A 13,467-nucleotide genomic window follows, 5' to 3' on the forward strand; every position below is an offset into this window, starting at 1 on the left:
CGGTATCAAATGCAAATACAGGGTTCCTTAACTTCATGGTCAATGTACATGACACAAAGCAATCATCAGGCTAAATGGTTACGTGACCAGATACATGAAATAAATGTTAGTACTGCATTATTTAACTGTATGATCATACTCCAGTTTCTTTCCACACTGGCAGCTCGATATCCTATGTGAAACGTGTGAATAATGAACTTACTTGCAACATACACTTACTGAAGGACATCAGACATCATCTACCACTATTTCAGTTCATCTGTGTTCAATGAAATGTAACTGGTATGAAAACTTTACTCAGCTGAACTAAATTCAGTATGCATTGGTTTTATACTGCCAATGTACACAGTGCAGTGTATATTATGTAATGTTGTGCACAGTGGTCCTTTTCGAACAGTGGTCCTTTCGGGTATATTGATATCCATATAATTTCAACGTTCGATGGGGGTCCAACCTTCTCCTTTGCCGTGTCTGGACTCGTTCATTTGGCACGTATCCAATATGCGTCGCGACACACATGGAGTGAAACATGTAGTAATATAAATAATATCCAGCGCATCGTATACCCTCCCTACTGTCTCAGTCAACCATAACATTAAAGCAATCATTTCGGCAATATATATTTATGAAATCTATTGCAATATACCTAATACCTCCAAAAGGATGGTAGTCTGGTGGTTAAAGCGTTCTTTCGTCACGCCGAAGACCCTTGTTGGATTCCCAACTTAATTGGATTCAATGTATGATGCCCATTTCTGGTGTCCCCAGCCGTGATATTGCTGGAATATTGCTACAAGCGGACAAAAACCATACTCATTCCAAAAGGATGATAATTAATATGACGTCATCACCACACCTTGTCTAGCAGAGGTACTGCACGTTAACCGTGAAAACAGTGTGCCTCATCTATGTGCATATGTGAAAAAAAATCTAATTGAAAGCTTATGAAAGCAGTATGCATGGAATAGCATGTACCCAAATATCCTACTCCATGGAAGTGTGTTAATCAAGCAGGACACTTGGTCTAGGGTCTGCACGCCTCTGGGATTATGTCATTGATTTGCGATCAGTAAACCACCCATCACAATATCTGTAATTTGTACTGGCAATAGCTGGTCATGTTTACTCCGATTAAAAGGCGACATCTTTACGGATTCCAGATAGACACTTATCGAACAGTCTGGAGCTTGTCTAGACAGCAGAAGAGAGTGATACTCTCACTTCCGTCAGATATATGTATCTTTCCATCATGTATTGGTCCGTCGAGTAACATGGTGGATATTGCGTATGTTCTCCATACCGAGGAAGAAGTTCGATTTCCCACACGAGCACATTCCATATTGAAAAAGAAAATTCTACAGTTTTTATTTAAATTTGTAATTTGCGTTTAGTAATCGTTTATTGTATTTTTACAATATATTTCCAAATGGATTTTTTTTTTTTTTTTCGCAAAATGCATGAAATAAGCCCGATGAGTTTTACGGTTTCTGCGTATACAAGACTATGTGAAGAGAGAAGGATGTATACTACACTCTTACTGGTATTTAGAGCATTACTTCCTAAATGCTACTTTTGTATCCTTTACACACCGGGCGGTATATTTATGCTGGCATCATAGCGATTAAGTATTCCCTATTGATGCAAATGGGCTACCAGGCTGTCATTAAATACCTACAACTGGAAGGGGAACGTCAAACAGCCATTACATCAGATGTTTCCAGCGCTCTGTTGTTTAAGCTGACGAGATGATGGCTGAGGTTTTGTTGGATTCCATGGGGATCCTACAGGGAGTTACCTCTAGAAATGGCAAACAGTATGCTAATCTGATGTGGCAACTGTCCGAGAAGCCAAAACACTAAAGGAATGTTGATCCACCAGGACTGTTGAGTATTAGAACATATAGGTCAAGTCGAAGTCGAATTCTGAGGAATCATAACTGATGAATGGACTGGTGACAAAGGCTTGCAATAAACAGTTTTGGAATGTAAAATAAGTATCTATTATCTGCCGAAACAGATTTCACTTGGCTAAAAGGTAAAATTACAGATTACGCGTACGTGAATTAAGTAGTACCCATAGACACTCGCAAAATGTGCATAAAAAGTGTTTATTTGTTTCCAAGATAAGAGCAACAAAAACTTTCCATAGTCGTAAGTGTTCATCGGGGAACCATCTATCACATCAATCGACGGTACATCAAGATAATGTAGAAAGATTGAACGAGATTTCTTCGTCATCTATAGAAGGTATATTGTGGTCACAGAATCTATTTGGATAAAGAGATTTTGTTACAAGGAGATATTGAGGATAATCTCAAAGAGTTCCTGAAAATGCCACCAGGAACACGTCAACGGGCTTTGAAAGTGTATCCCACTGTAAACAACACTCACTTGATTTCTTAACTTTCACGGAATCCTTTGAAATTCGAAAGCTTCATCGATCCTGATTGTCCCCGTGGAGGCGTGTCGGGCAGCAGATGGAGAAGATGAATGGGAGGTTTCGTATTTTCAAAGCCGAGGATCAGTACAAAGAGACTTTCATCAGCAGGTCCCAATGATTCTATAAGTGACCTGTAAGGGTTGATCTTTTTCAGCCAAACATCACCTGGTGAAATAAGCAATAGGAGAATGGGATGAAACTCGTAACGCATCCCTTGGGAAGGTATTAGCCCTTTTTTCTGACATCATCTGTACGAGATTATTGTTTCCTTAAAGAGGACCACATACAATGGGTTTAGCTTTGTTTCATGAGCACCTAAACGGTATAGAAACTATTATACACAAACATGGATTGAAATGTTTTACGAAATGATATATCCTTGACTTTTATCGTATTGTGCTCGAACAGTACTTTTGGTAATGTGGGTGTGTTTTGGTTCACATGAGGTATGTAGGCTCATACTTATTAGCGTAACATCATTTTACAACAATAACTGTAAGAGGGCATGAAGGACTCTTGCCGAAACGTTGTTTGATTAAGGTTACAGTACTCAAGGCCTTACTAGAGCTTTAGGCAGCATTATGGTAGCCATTTGAATTGTACCAAATCTTTTACGAGTTTTTTAACGTAAACTCTTGCTTCAGCATGCGGTTATCATAGCTGCCGTAGCTGAGCACCTTCTGCGAACACCTGCTACCATCACTCTTTGATAGGGTGATTCTTAAAGAAAAGCATGATCTTTAACAGAGATTTGTAGTGAAATGGGAAATTTCTGTTCTGTATTATAATTCACCCTTGCCAGAGTGGATGGTCACATATAGTTCTATAGATATCCCCGTTACCATCCTACACGGGTACATTGTTCAATAGATATCACCGGTACCATCCTAGACGGGTACATTGTTCAATAGATATCACCGTTACCATCCTACACGGGTACATTGTTCAATAGATATCACCGGTACCATCCTACGCGGGCACATTGTTGAATAGATATCACCGGTACCATCCTACACGGGTACATTGTTGAATAGATATCACCGGTACCATCCTACACGGGTACATTGTTCAATAGATATCACCGGTACCATCCTACGCGGGTACATTGTTCAATAGATATCACCGGTACCATCCTACACGGGTACATTGTTCAATAGTTATCACCGGTACCATCCTACACGGGTACATTGTTCAATAGATATCACCGTTACCATCCTTCACGGGTACATTGTTGAATAGATATCACCGGTACCATCCTACACGGGTACATTGTTCAATAGATATCACCGTTACCATCCTACACGGGTACATTGTTCAATAGATATCACCGGTACCATCCTACGCGGGTACATTGTTGAATAGATAATCACCTATACCATCCTACACGGGTACATTGTTCAATAGATATCACCGGTACCATCCTACGCGGGCACATTGTTGAATAGATATCACCGGTACCATCCTACACGGGTACATTGTTGAATAGATATCACCGGTACCATCCTACACGGGTACATTGTTGAATAGATATCACCGGTACCATCCTACACGGGTACATTGTTGAATAGATATCACCGTTACCATCCTACACGAGTACATTGTACAATAGACATCACCGTTACCACCCTAGACGGTACATAGTTCAAATTATATCACAGTTACCTCCCAAGATGGTCATGTGGTCACATCACCTATGGTCTTAGGATGGATCATTCGTTTCACATCAGCAAGGAATATGAAGACTTGATTACTTGTCAACATAGATTAGACCCTGTGGGGTTTCCAAGCAAAGTAGGTCTCCAATACATCATTGCCGTCGTTAGGCGGGAGTCGAGCGGTTAAATGCCTGTACAAGTTGACTGCAAATCATCCTAGACGACCTTTGTTCAGGGTATCAGCTAATAGTTGTGTGGTCCTGTCTTGACTGTGTACACAGAGCCTTTAATCTGATGTGATATATTGCTGAAATGTTCACCAATAACACCGACGTACCTTTCCCCTCTGGGTGCACCTTGTACTCAGTACATATACCAAACCCATTGTCTCCTCAACAGTTTACTGTGTATTCTTTTCAGAAGGAAGAAATCCTTCATGTCTGTGTACAATGTCGAAATACAAATAACGTGCATTCGGGTTCCAATACCAGAGATACCCCTTGCTGTAAGATATATACACAGATATTGCATTATCACGATCACCGGTAAAGTGTGTCGAGTGGAGTGTGTATGCTGTGCTGTGTGCTATATTGTTCATCAATACCAGTAACAATGTGCTTAGAACTGGATGTCTTGTGTTCGATTTTTGTCGTTTCCACAATTGTTTGACTTTGTTAAATATTACATGGACATAACTGAATCAATATGCTTAAAGAATCCGATCAAAGAAAAGTGAATTTTTACTCAAACTATATGGTGTGGTTTTTTTACCACTGTTTCACGCTAGTTATTATACCGAATGTAGGATTGTATTTTGTTCTGTGCAAATGGCGAAGAAAACTGTGCTCTTCAGATTCATCAATAAATTGAATTAACGAATTATACAGTTTAAAGATGATTTCTTCCATAAACGATATCACTGAATACTAACGAAGAGGGAGCGACTGATGTGTTGATTTATTTTCATAGTAACAGAAAATTGAATTCGTTGTAATGAATACAAATATCTCTCCTTTCCTTGGATTAGTATTAAGTCTTCATTCACAGAAACGACACTGAATTTGAATTGCGCTGTTTACTTTATTCAGCATTGCTTGAGTTCGGCAAAACTCTAACATAGACCTACGCGTGTCGGTGGGAGGTTGTTCCGCACTGAAGTAAAACGAGGTTCAATGTCACAATCACGCTCCCCTTTAACACACACATGTCACACACACACACACACACACACACACACACACACACACACACACACACACACACACACACACACACACACACACACACACACACACACACACACACACACACACACACACACACACACACACACACACACACACATAGAGGTCACGGCAGCATCCATTAAAGGTATTTGATCATTTTATGTTTTGACTGGTCTAGACCTTTGACAATGGGTGAAATAGCATTACTCCTCAATTAATTAGCAAAAGGTCTCTGAACGGCATTTAGAAGTAATACACATAAGAAAAGTTTTATGGATGTCAACTTCTTTTTTATTAAGAACATCCTTACTCCTTCAACAGGTGATATACTAAAGAAGCTGACGTCTATAAAACTCTCTTTCTTAGCAGAAGGTACACCACATTTCACCACACACACATACACACACACACACACTCTCTCTCTCTCTCTCACACACACACACTCACACACACTCACTCACACACACACACACTCACTCTCTCTCTCACTCACACACACACACACACACACACACACACACACACACACACACACACACATCATTCGCCTGTGTTGTTTTCTGTTTCTCCGGTAATTAATCAGTTGGCAATATTTCAAATATATTTATTATATTGTATGGAATAGTGTGTAGATTTGAGCACATTTTTGTAAATTGGAACGTAATGCGACTGTTTAAGAATTTCTAAAGCCTTATCCCTAGTTCTAGTTGTGGGGTTCGCCATTCTTCTCGTCAATACCGACCTAAGTAGATCAGGTGGTCAGGCACTGTGTCTTCATCGCTTATCATTAATCACTGGCTTGTCTGCTATTATTTATAGGCTGACGTGATATACTTGGATTGTTGCCGAAAGCCAAAAGCAAGGAGCGCTTGGCCACTTTAATACAGTGCTACCGACGGTACCATTCGTATAAATCTGAAATTTCTACTCGCATTCAGCATAGGATGTCAGGTAAATGACACCGTCATGATGCACGTGTGGCCTTTAGACATTTCGATTCTGAAAATGCAAAATTCAGCAGCCTCGTTTGCTTATTCTATCTCCATATGCACTTGTCACCAACTCCTATCTTCGTTTGCTTATCTATTGATTAATAAGTATAGAAATAGAAATGTTTCTTTAAAACCTGGTCGTAAATCTATTGTATTGTCAATAAATAGCTGTATATTTCAATAGCTTATTCTTAAATTGTCATCACCAAATAATGCTGATTTGGTGTGTGCTGATGCGTGTTTATTGCTACGTTTGAGGAAATATTCTGTAGTGGATATTAAGTTTGGGGTTAATAATATTTGGTTTGTATGAACGTAGATTTAAAAAATGATTATTCCATTCATTCATGTGTTATGAATTACTTGCAAACACCGCAGTTTTGTGCAAGCGGTGTAAATTATTTGCACGTGGACATGGTCGGGGTAACATTTGAAATTCTGGGATATCCTTGGTAATCAGTCAGCAACCACCGACCATTCTCAGATACTTTGCTGCTGCCCTGTAGGACGAATGAGATAAACATTGGATGAAGAATATGCCTCCGGCCATCTGTCGTTCAACGACAAATCTCAATGAGATGTTCCTGTTAAACTATTCATCTCATTTAACATACATAATATCAATACATTGCAGTTGACACATCTTTCTATTTGATGTATCTACTCTTTTTAATTATGCAATATAAAGTGTTGGTAATATATGTTAGTATACAAAGTACTAGTACCTCCGTCCCTACTTTTGAGCAGGGGGCGGTGGGGTAGCCTAGTGGTTAAAACGTTCGCTCGTCACGCCGAAGACCCGGGTTCAAATCCCCACATGGGTACAATGTGTGAAGCACATTTCTGGTGTCCCCCGCCGTGATATTGCTGGAATATTGCTAAAGGCGGCGTAAAACTACACTCACTCACTTACTTTTGAGCAAATGTGCCAAAGAAACATTCGTTTATGCTTACTCAGTATTTACGGAAAAAGATCATTTTGAAATGCATAAAGTTCAGTTCATCAAAGATACCAAGAATATATCTTATGTCCTTTCTCAGTGTATATACGTTGAGATGGATATATTTATTCATGGATTGTGTAATTGATGTATGGATGAATCAATATAACTGGGATTCACATCATTTTAAGGCGTGAATCAATGTCCAAATAGAAACAGTTATGTTCACTCGATGTATAATAGTAGCCAGATACGCTCTTTTCTTCATAGGAATATTTATCTTAATCGTTTGTCAAAGTAACGTATGTTGTTCATTACCGTACTACCTAAACACTTTGAAGAAGCCTTTGGTTTTAAATAATCATGAAAAATACCGATTTCCACGTTTCCTCTGTTTTACGACAAAGAAAAAATATTCAATGAAGAATAGAATTCCAAGGCCGAGGTTAGGCACAACCAATTTGTTATGGTTTGGGGGTTATCAAAAAAGGGAGAGAGACAAATGTTCTGGTTTGTTGACGAATGTTTTTGATGAACAAAGTACACTGTTTTGTTGCTTAAGCGTCGTGATGAGGACATGCACACATAGACTGGTTAAGTAAACCAGCCATGTTTTGGGTATGCGAGGTTCAATGCATGTGTCCAGACTCCGACCGAACACCTGGTGTCATCATGTAATGTCACAAGAAGCTACCGGTTTTGCCTAATATGGTATTCAGTTTCAGTATAGTTCCATGTTTTGGAGAAACATAGACCACAGAATCGTGTGTGTGTGTGTGTGTGTGTGTGTGTGTGTGAGAGAGAGAGAGAGAGAGAGAGAGTGTGTGTGTGTGTGTGTGTGTGTGTGTGTGTGTGAGAGAGAGAGAGAGAGTGTGTGTGTGTGTGTGTGTGTGTGTGGTGAAATGTGGTGTACCTTCTGCTAAGAAAGAGAGTTTTATAGACGTCAGCTTCTTTAGTATATCACCTGTTGAAGGAGTAAGGATGTTCTTAATAAAAAAGAAGTTGACATCCATAAAACGTTCCTTATGTGTATTACTTCTAAATGCCGTTCAGAGACCTTTTGCTAATTAATTGAGGAGTAATGCTATTTCACCCATTGTCAAAGGTCTAGACCAGTCAAAACATAAAATGATACCTTTAATGGATGCTGCCGTTGCCTCTCTGTGTGTGTGTGTGTGTGTGTGTGTGTGTGTGTGTGTGTGTCTCTGTGTGTGTGTGTGTGAGACATGTGTGTGTGTGTGTGTGTGAGAGAGAGAGAGACAGAGAGAGAGAGAGAGACAGAGAGAGAGAGAGTGTGTGTGTGTGTGTGTGTGTGGTGAAATGTGGTGTACCTTCTGCTAAGAAAGAGAGTTTTATAGACGTCAGCTTCTTTAGTATATCACCTGTTGAAGGAGTAAGGATGTTCTTAATAAAAAAGAAGTTGACATCCATAAAACTTTCCTTATGTGTATTACTTCTAAATGCCGTTCAGAGACCTTTTGCTAATTAATTGAGGAGTAATGCTATTTCACCCATTGTCAAAGGTCTAGACCAGTCAAAACATAAAATGATCAAATACCTTTAATGGATGCTGCCGTTGCCTCTATGTCATCATCCTCACGTGAGAAGGCGCGATGGCAAGAAGAAGACATATGTCAATTTGTGTCAAGGAAGTCTGTACCAATAATATGTTATGGTTTCTGACAATACCATATATACATATTGCTAAAGGGGGTCTGCCACGCTCCCCAAGTGCCACTCTATTCTGAGAGGGACGACGCTACTGTTAACAGAAGGACGTCTGGACATTTCCAAATATTTCGTTGCACGATGTCGACAAAGTTTTCTACGTAAAACAAGATCGGAACGACTACACTGTCAAATATTTTAAAGGTGTCCTGAAACCATGACTATTCATTATTCCTTTGATAGTAGATGATAATTCTGATTTATTTGTTTGCGTCTGCTGTTATACTGCTGAATGTTATGTCCCATTCCAACATGGGCGTGAAAAACCAAAACTTAACTTCCCTCCTTCAAATTCCCTTAGCTTTTCAATATTCCGCCCTGTCGAAACAGAATAATTCTGGAAACTATATATATCTATTTCCATTCCAGATGCTTCCCAGAATGTTTCAGAGACATTTTTGTCTGTTTTTAACTGTGAAACAGTGTCCGCAACAGCAGATACATCGTCTTTGTATAATGATACAAATAGATATGAAATCGCTATTAATGAAAAAGGTTTCTGTTGCTGGTGTATCCAAGGCTATCATCTGATGACATTACTCTTTTCAACGGCGTTCATTACCAAAAAAACGTAAATTGTTTTGCTGGAAGTATTGTGTTCTGATGGTTCTGTCTTACCTCTGGCATTTACAAATTTATCGCAAAACATGGGTTGTTGGCTCCACTATTTGCATTTGATGGTTTATTGGTCGTAGGTTCAATATATCACTGAGTCGTGTTGGATACAGTTGACATTGCTGATTTATAGTATATCTTTATAGAAAGTAAATCACATCGTGGCGTTAAAACACCGGTTCTGTGTCTGGCAATATGCCTTTCGTGCGTGTTAGGAAAGCATTCATTTCGTGATTCTGTCCACACCACGCATGTACGTTATTAAACATTAACACATTAACACTCCTTGCTGAGATCTGTGCAGATGTTGTTGTCGTTAGGTCACCATTGGTGTCGTTATCCAGCAGCTATTTCCATGTCCTGACGAGACAGTACATCATGATTACAACGAATGAAGCCACATTAAGGAATCGAATATCAGTAAAGAAGCGTTTACTAATGGTCATTCTGACATCTCATATACCACAACACTTACTTACTACAACATAGATCCCCGCACGGATACTAAAGGTCATTCTGACATCTCATATACCACAACACTTACTTACTACAACATGGATCCCCGCACGGATACTAAAGGTCATTCTGACATCTCATATACCACAACACTTACTTACTACAAGATGGATCCCCGCACGGATACTAAAGGTCATTCTGACATACCATATACCAAAACACTTACTTACTACAACATGGATCCCCGCACGGATACTAAAGGTCATTCTTACATCCCATATACCACAACACTTACTTACTACAACATGGATCCCCGCACGGATACTAAAGGTCATTCTGACATCCCATATACCACAACACTTACTTTCTACAACATAGATCCCCGCACGGATATCAAAGATCATTCTGACATCCCATATACCACAACACTTACTTACTACAACATGGATCCCCGCACGGATACTAAAGATCATTGTGACATCTCATATACCACAACACGTACTTACTACAACATGGATCCCCGCACGGATATTAAAGGTCATTCTTACATCCCATATACCACAACACTTACTTTCTACAACATAGATCCCCGCACGGATATTAAAGATCATTCTGACATCCCATATACCACAACACTTACTTACTACAACATGGATCCCCGCACGGATACTAAAGGTCATTCTGACATCCCATATACCACAACACTTACCTTCTACAACATAGATCCCCGCACGGATATTAAAGGTCATTCTGACATCCCATATACCACAACACTTACTTACTACAACATAGATCCCCGCACGGATATTAAAGATCATTCTGACATCCCATATACCAAAACACTTACTTACTACAACATGGATCCCCGCACGGATACTAAAGGTCATTCTGACATCCCATATACCACAACATATACACACATATGCCCGCATGGATGTACCAGGATTTTGACATGAGATTCGAAGCACGGATCTTCTGATCCAAAGTCTGACGCCTTGTTCACATGAGGTTTGCTGACAAGGTAAGAATGACTCCACGCCCTGCTACATGGACACCACAACACATCCCCGCACTGATGTTCCAGATTATTCTGACAGACAGACAGACAGACAGACAGACAGACAGACAGACAGACATTTTATTCAGTAATAGGCCACTGGCCCAAAATACATTCATAAATATAATAAAAAGGTTACATGCGTTTTACCAGGGAGACTATATAATGTTGTAGATTATCCCTGGTTTTACATAAAAACAACAGAATCTCTTATTTTCCATATTCTGACATGCAATATACCACAACACATTCCCGCACTGATGTTCCAGATTATTCTGACATGCCATACACCATAACACATCCCCGCACTGATGTTCCAGACTATTCTGACATGCCATACACCATAACACACACCCGCACTGATGTTCCAGATTATTCTGACATGCCATATACCATAACACATCCCCGCACTGATGTTCCAGACTATTCTGACATGCCATACACCACAACACATCCCCGCACTGATGTTCCAGACTATTCTGACATGCCATATACCATAACACATCCCCGCACTGATGTTCCAGATTATTCTGACATGCCATATACCACAACACATCCCCGCACTGATGTTCCAGATTATTCTGACATGCCATATACCACAACACATCCCCGCACTGATGTTCCAGACTATTCTGACATGCCATATACCACAACACATCCCCGCACTGATGTTCCAGATTATTCTGACATGCCATATACCACAACACATCCCCGCACTGATGTTCCAGACTATTCTGACATGCCATATACCATAACACATCCCCGCACTGATGTTCCAGATTATTCTGACATGTCATATACCACAAATCCCCGCACTGATGTTCCAGATTATTCTGACATGCCATATACCACAACACATACAGACAGATCGCAACACGGATACTGTAGGTCATTCTGACATATCCTACTCCAAACCGCACAATCACGGGTCCCTGCACGGCTATTCTGTACAATTCCCTTTTTTGTACCATATGTTTCCGTGAACAGTTGACTAGCCTTTGCATATGACGGTTGCCGATGGGCCAGGATACGCTGCCTTGCGGACACCTGGTACCATCACTATTTGATAGTGATTCACAAATCACGCCCATGATCGAAACTCTACGATCGACTCTGCTTTAACGGTGATTCATCATGGGCGTGGGAAGGGTTGGTTTTCTCGATTTTATATACACTATACCGCATACGCGCAGCTCACCCAGCGGATACTGTCGATCCTTCTGACACATACTACACCATGCCGCGTGAACACGGATCACCTCAAGAATGCTCTAGGTCATTGTGACACACCCTACACTATACTGCATACACACAGGTTTCTACGTGGATACTCTAAGTCATTTTGACATGCACGATACCACATACACCGCCCGGATACTCCAGGTCATTCTGACATAAGGTGCACTATATTTCATACTCACAGATTTCTGTGCGGATGTTCAAGGTCATCTTGACATGCAGAATAACGCACGGATCGTCGCACAGATACTTTAGGTCATTCAGACACACCATGCACTATACACATGGATTACTGCACGAATACTCGAGGTAATTCAAGGTATCTCCATGAGGTAATCCATATAATCTCATATGACACCTCCACATAGTTTTATGTGATATCTCTATATGATTCATGTGATATGCATACTGAACGTCATGTCATGCATCCATGTAATTTCGTATCACATCTATTCATAACTTCATGTAATATGTCTCTATATAACTCCGTCACCGTATGGTTGAAATATTGCCGATGTGACGTAACATGTTAACTCACTCACTCCATGTAATTTTGTGTGATATCCCTATAGATAGAAGCCACCAAACCCTTTCCACATCCATAAGAAATCTCTGCTAAAAGCAGAGTCGATTGTACAATTACATATTATGAGAATATTTTGTTTCAGCAGTATTACAGCTGTACGATGTTTTATGTAAGACCATTCAACATCTCCAAATAATTTCAGGTGATATATCTTTATAACTTCATGCGACATCTCCATGTAATTTCGTGTGATTTTTCTGTCAAACACACTGTGATAACGCATATATGTTTATGATTACTGCGTGTGATAGTTCCATATCTAATAATTACGTCTTGTGATATCCTCATATTACTTCACGGGATATATCCATATGATTGCAAGTCCCCATGGCAACAATCGATCATGCTGATGAATTTTAGGGATTAGAACCAAGTGACCCATTTCAGAAAAGCTTAGCTAAGAGTGAGTGAGTATGATTTTACGCCGCGTTTAGCAATATTCCAACAATATCACGGCGGGGAACCTTAGCTATGACTGAGTTTGGTTTTACGCCACTTTTAGCAATATTCCAGCAACATCACGGCAGGGGACA

Source organism: Haliotis rubra, unplaced genomic scaffold (genome assembly GCF_003918875.1).
Source record: "Haliotis rubra isolate DU_JTF1 unplaced genomic scaffold, ASM391887v1 Scf2, whole genome shotgun sequence".
NCBI classification, from domain to species: domain Eukaryota; kingdom Metazoa; phylum Mollusca; class Gastropoda; order Lepetellida; family Haliotidae; genus Haliotis; species Haliotis rubra.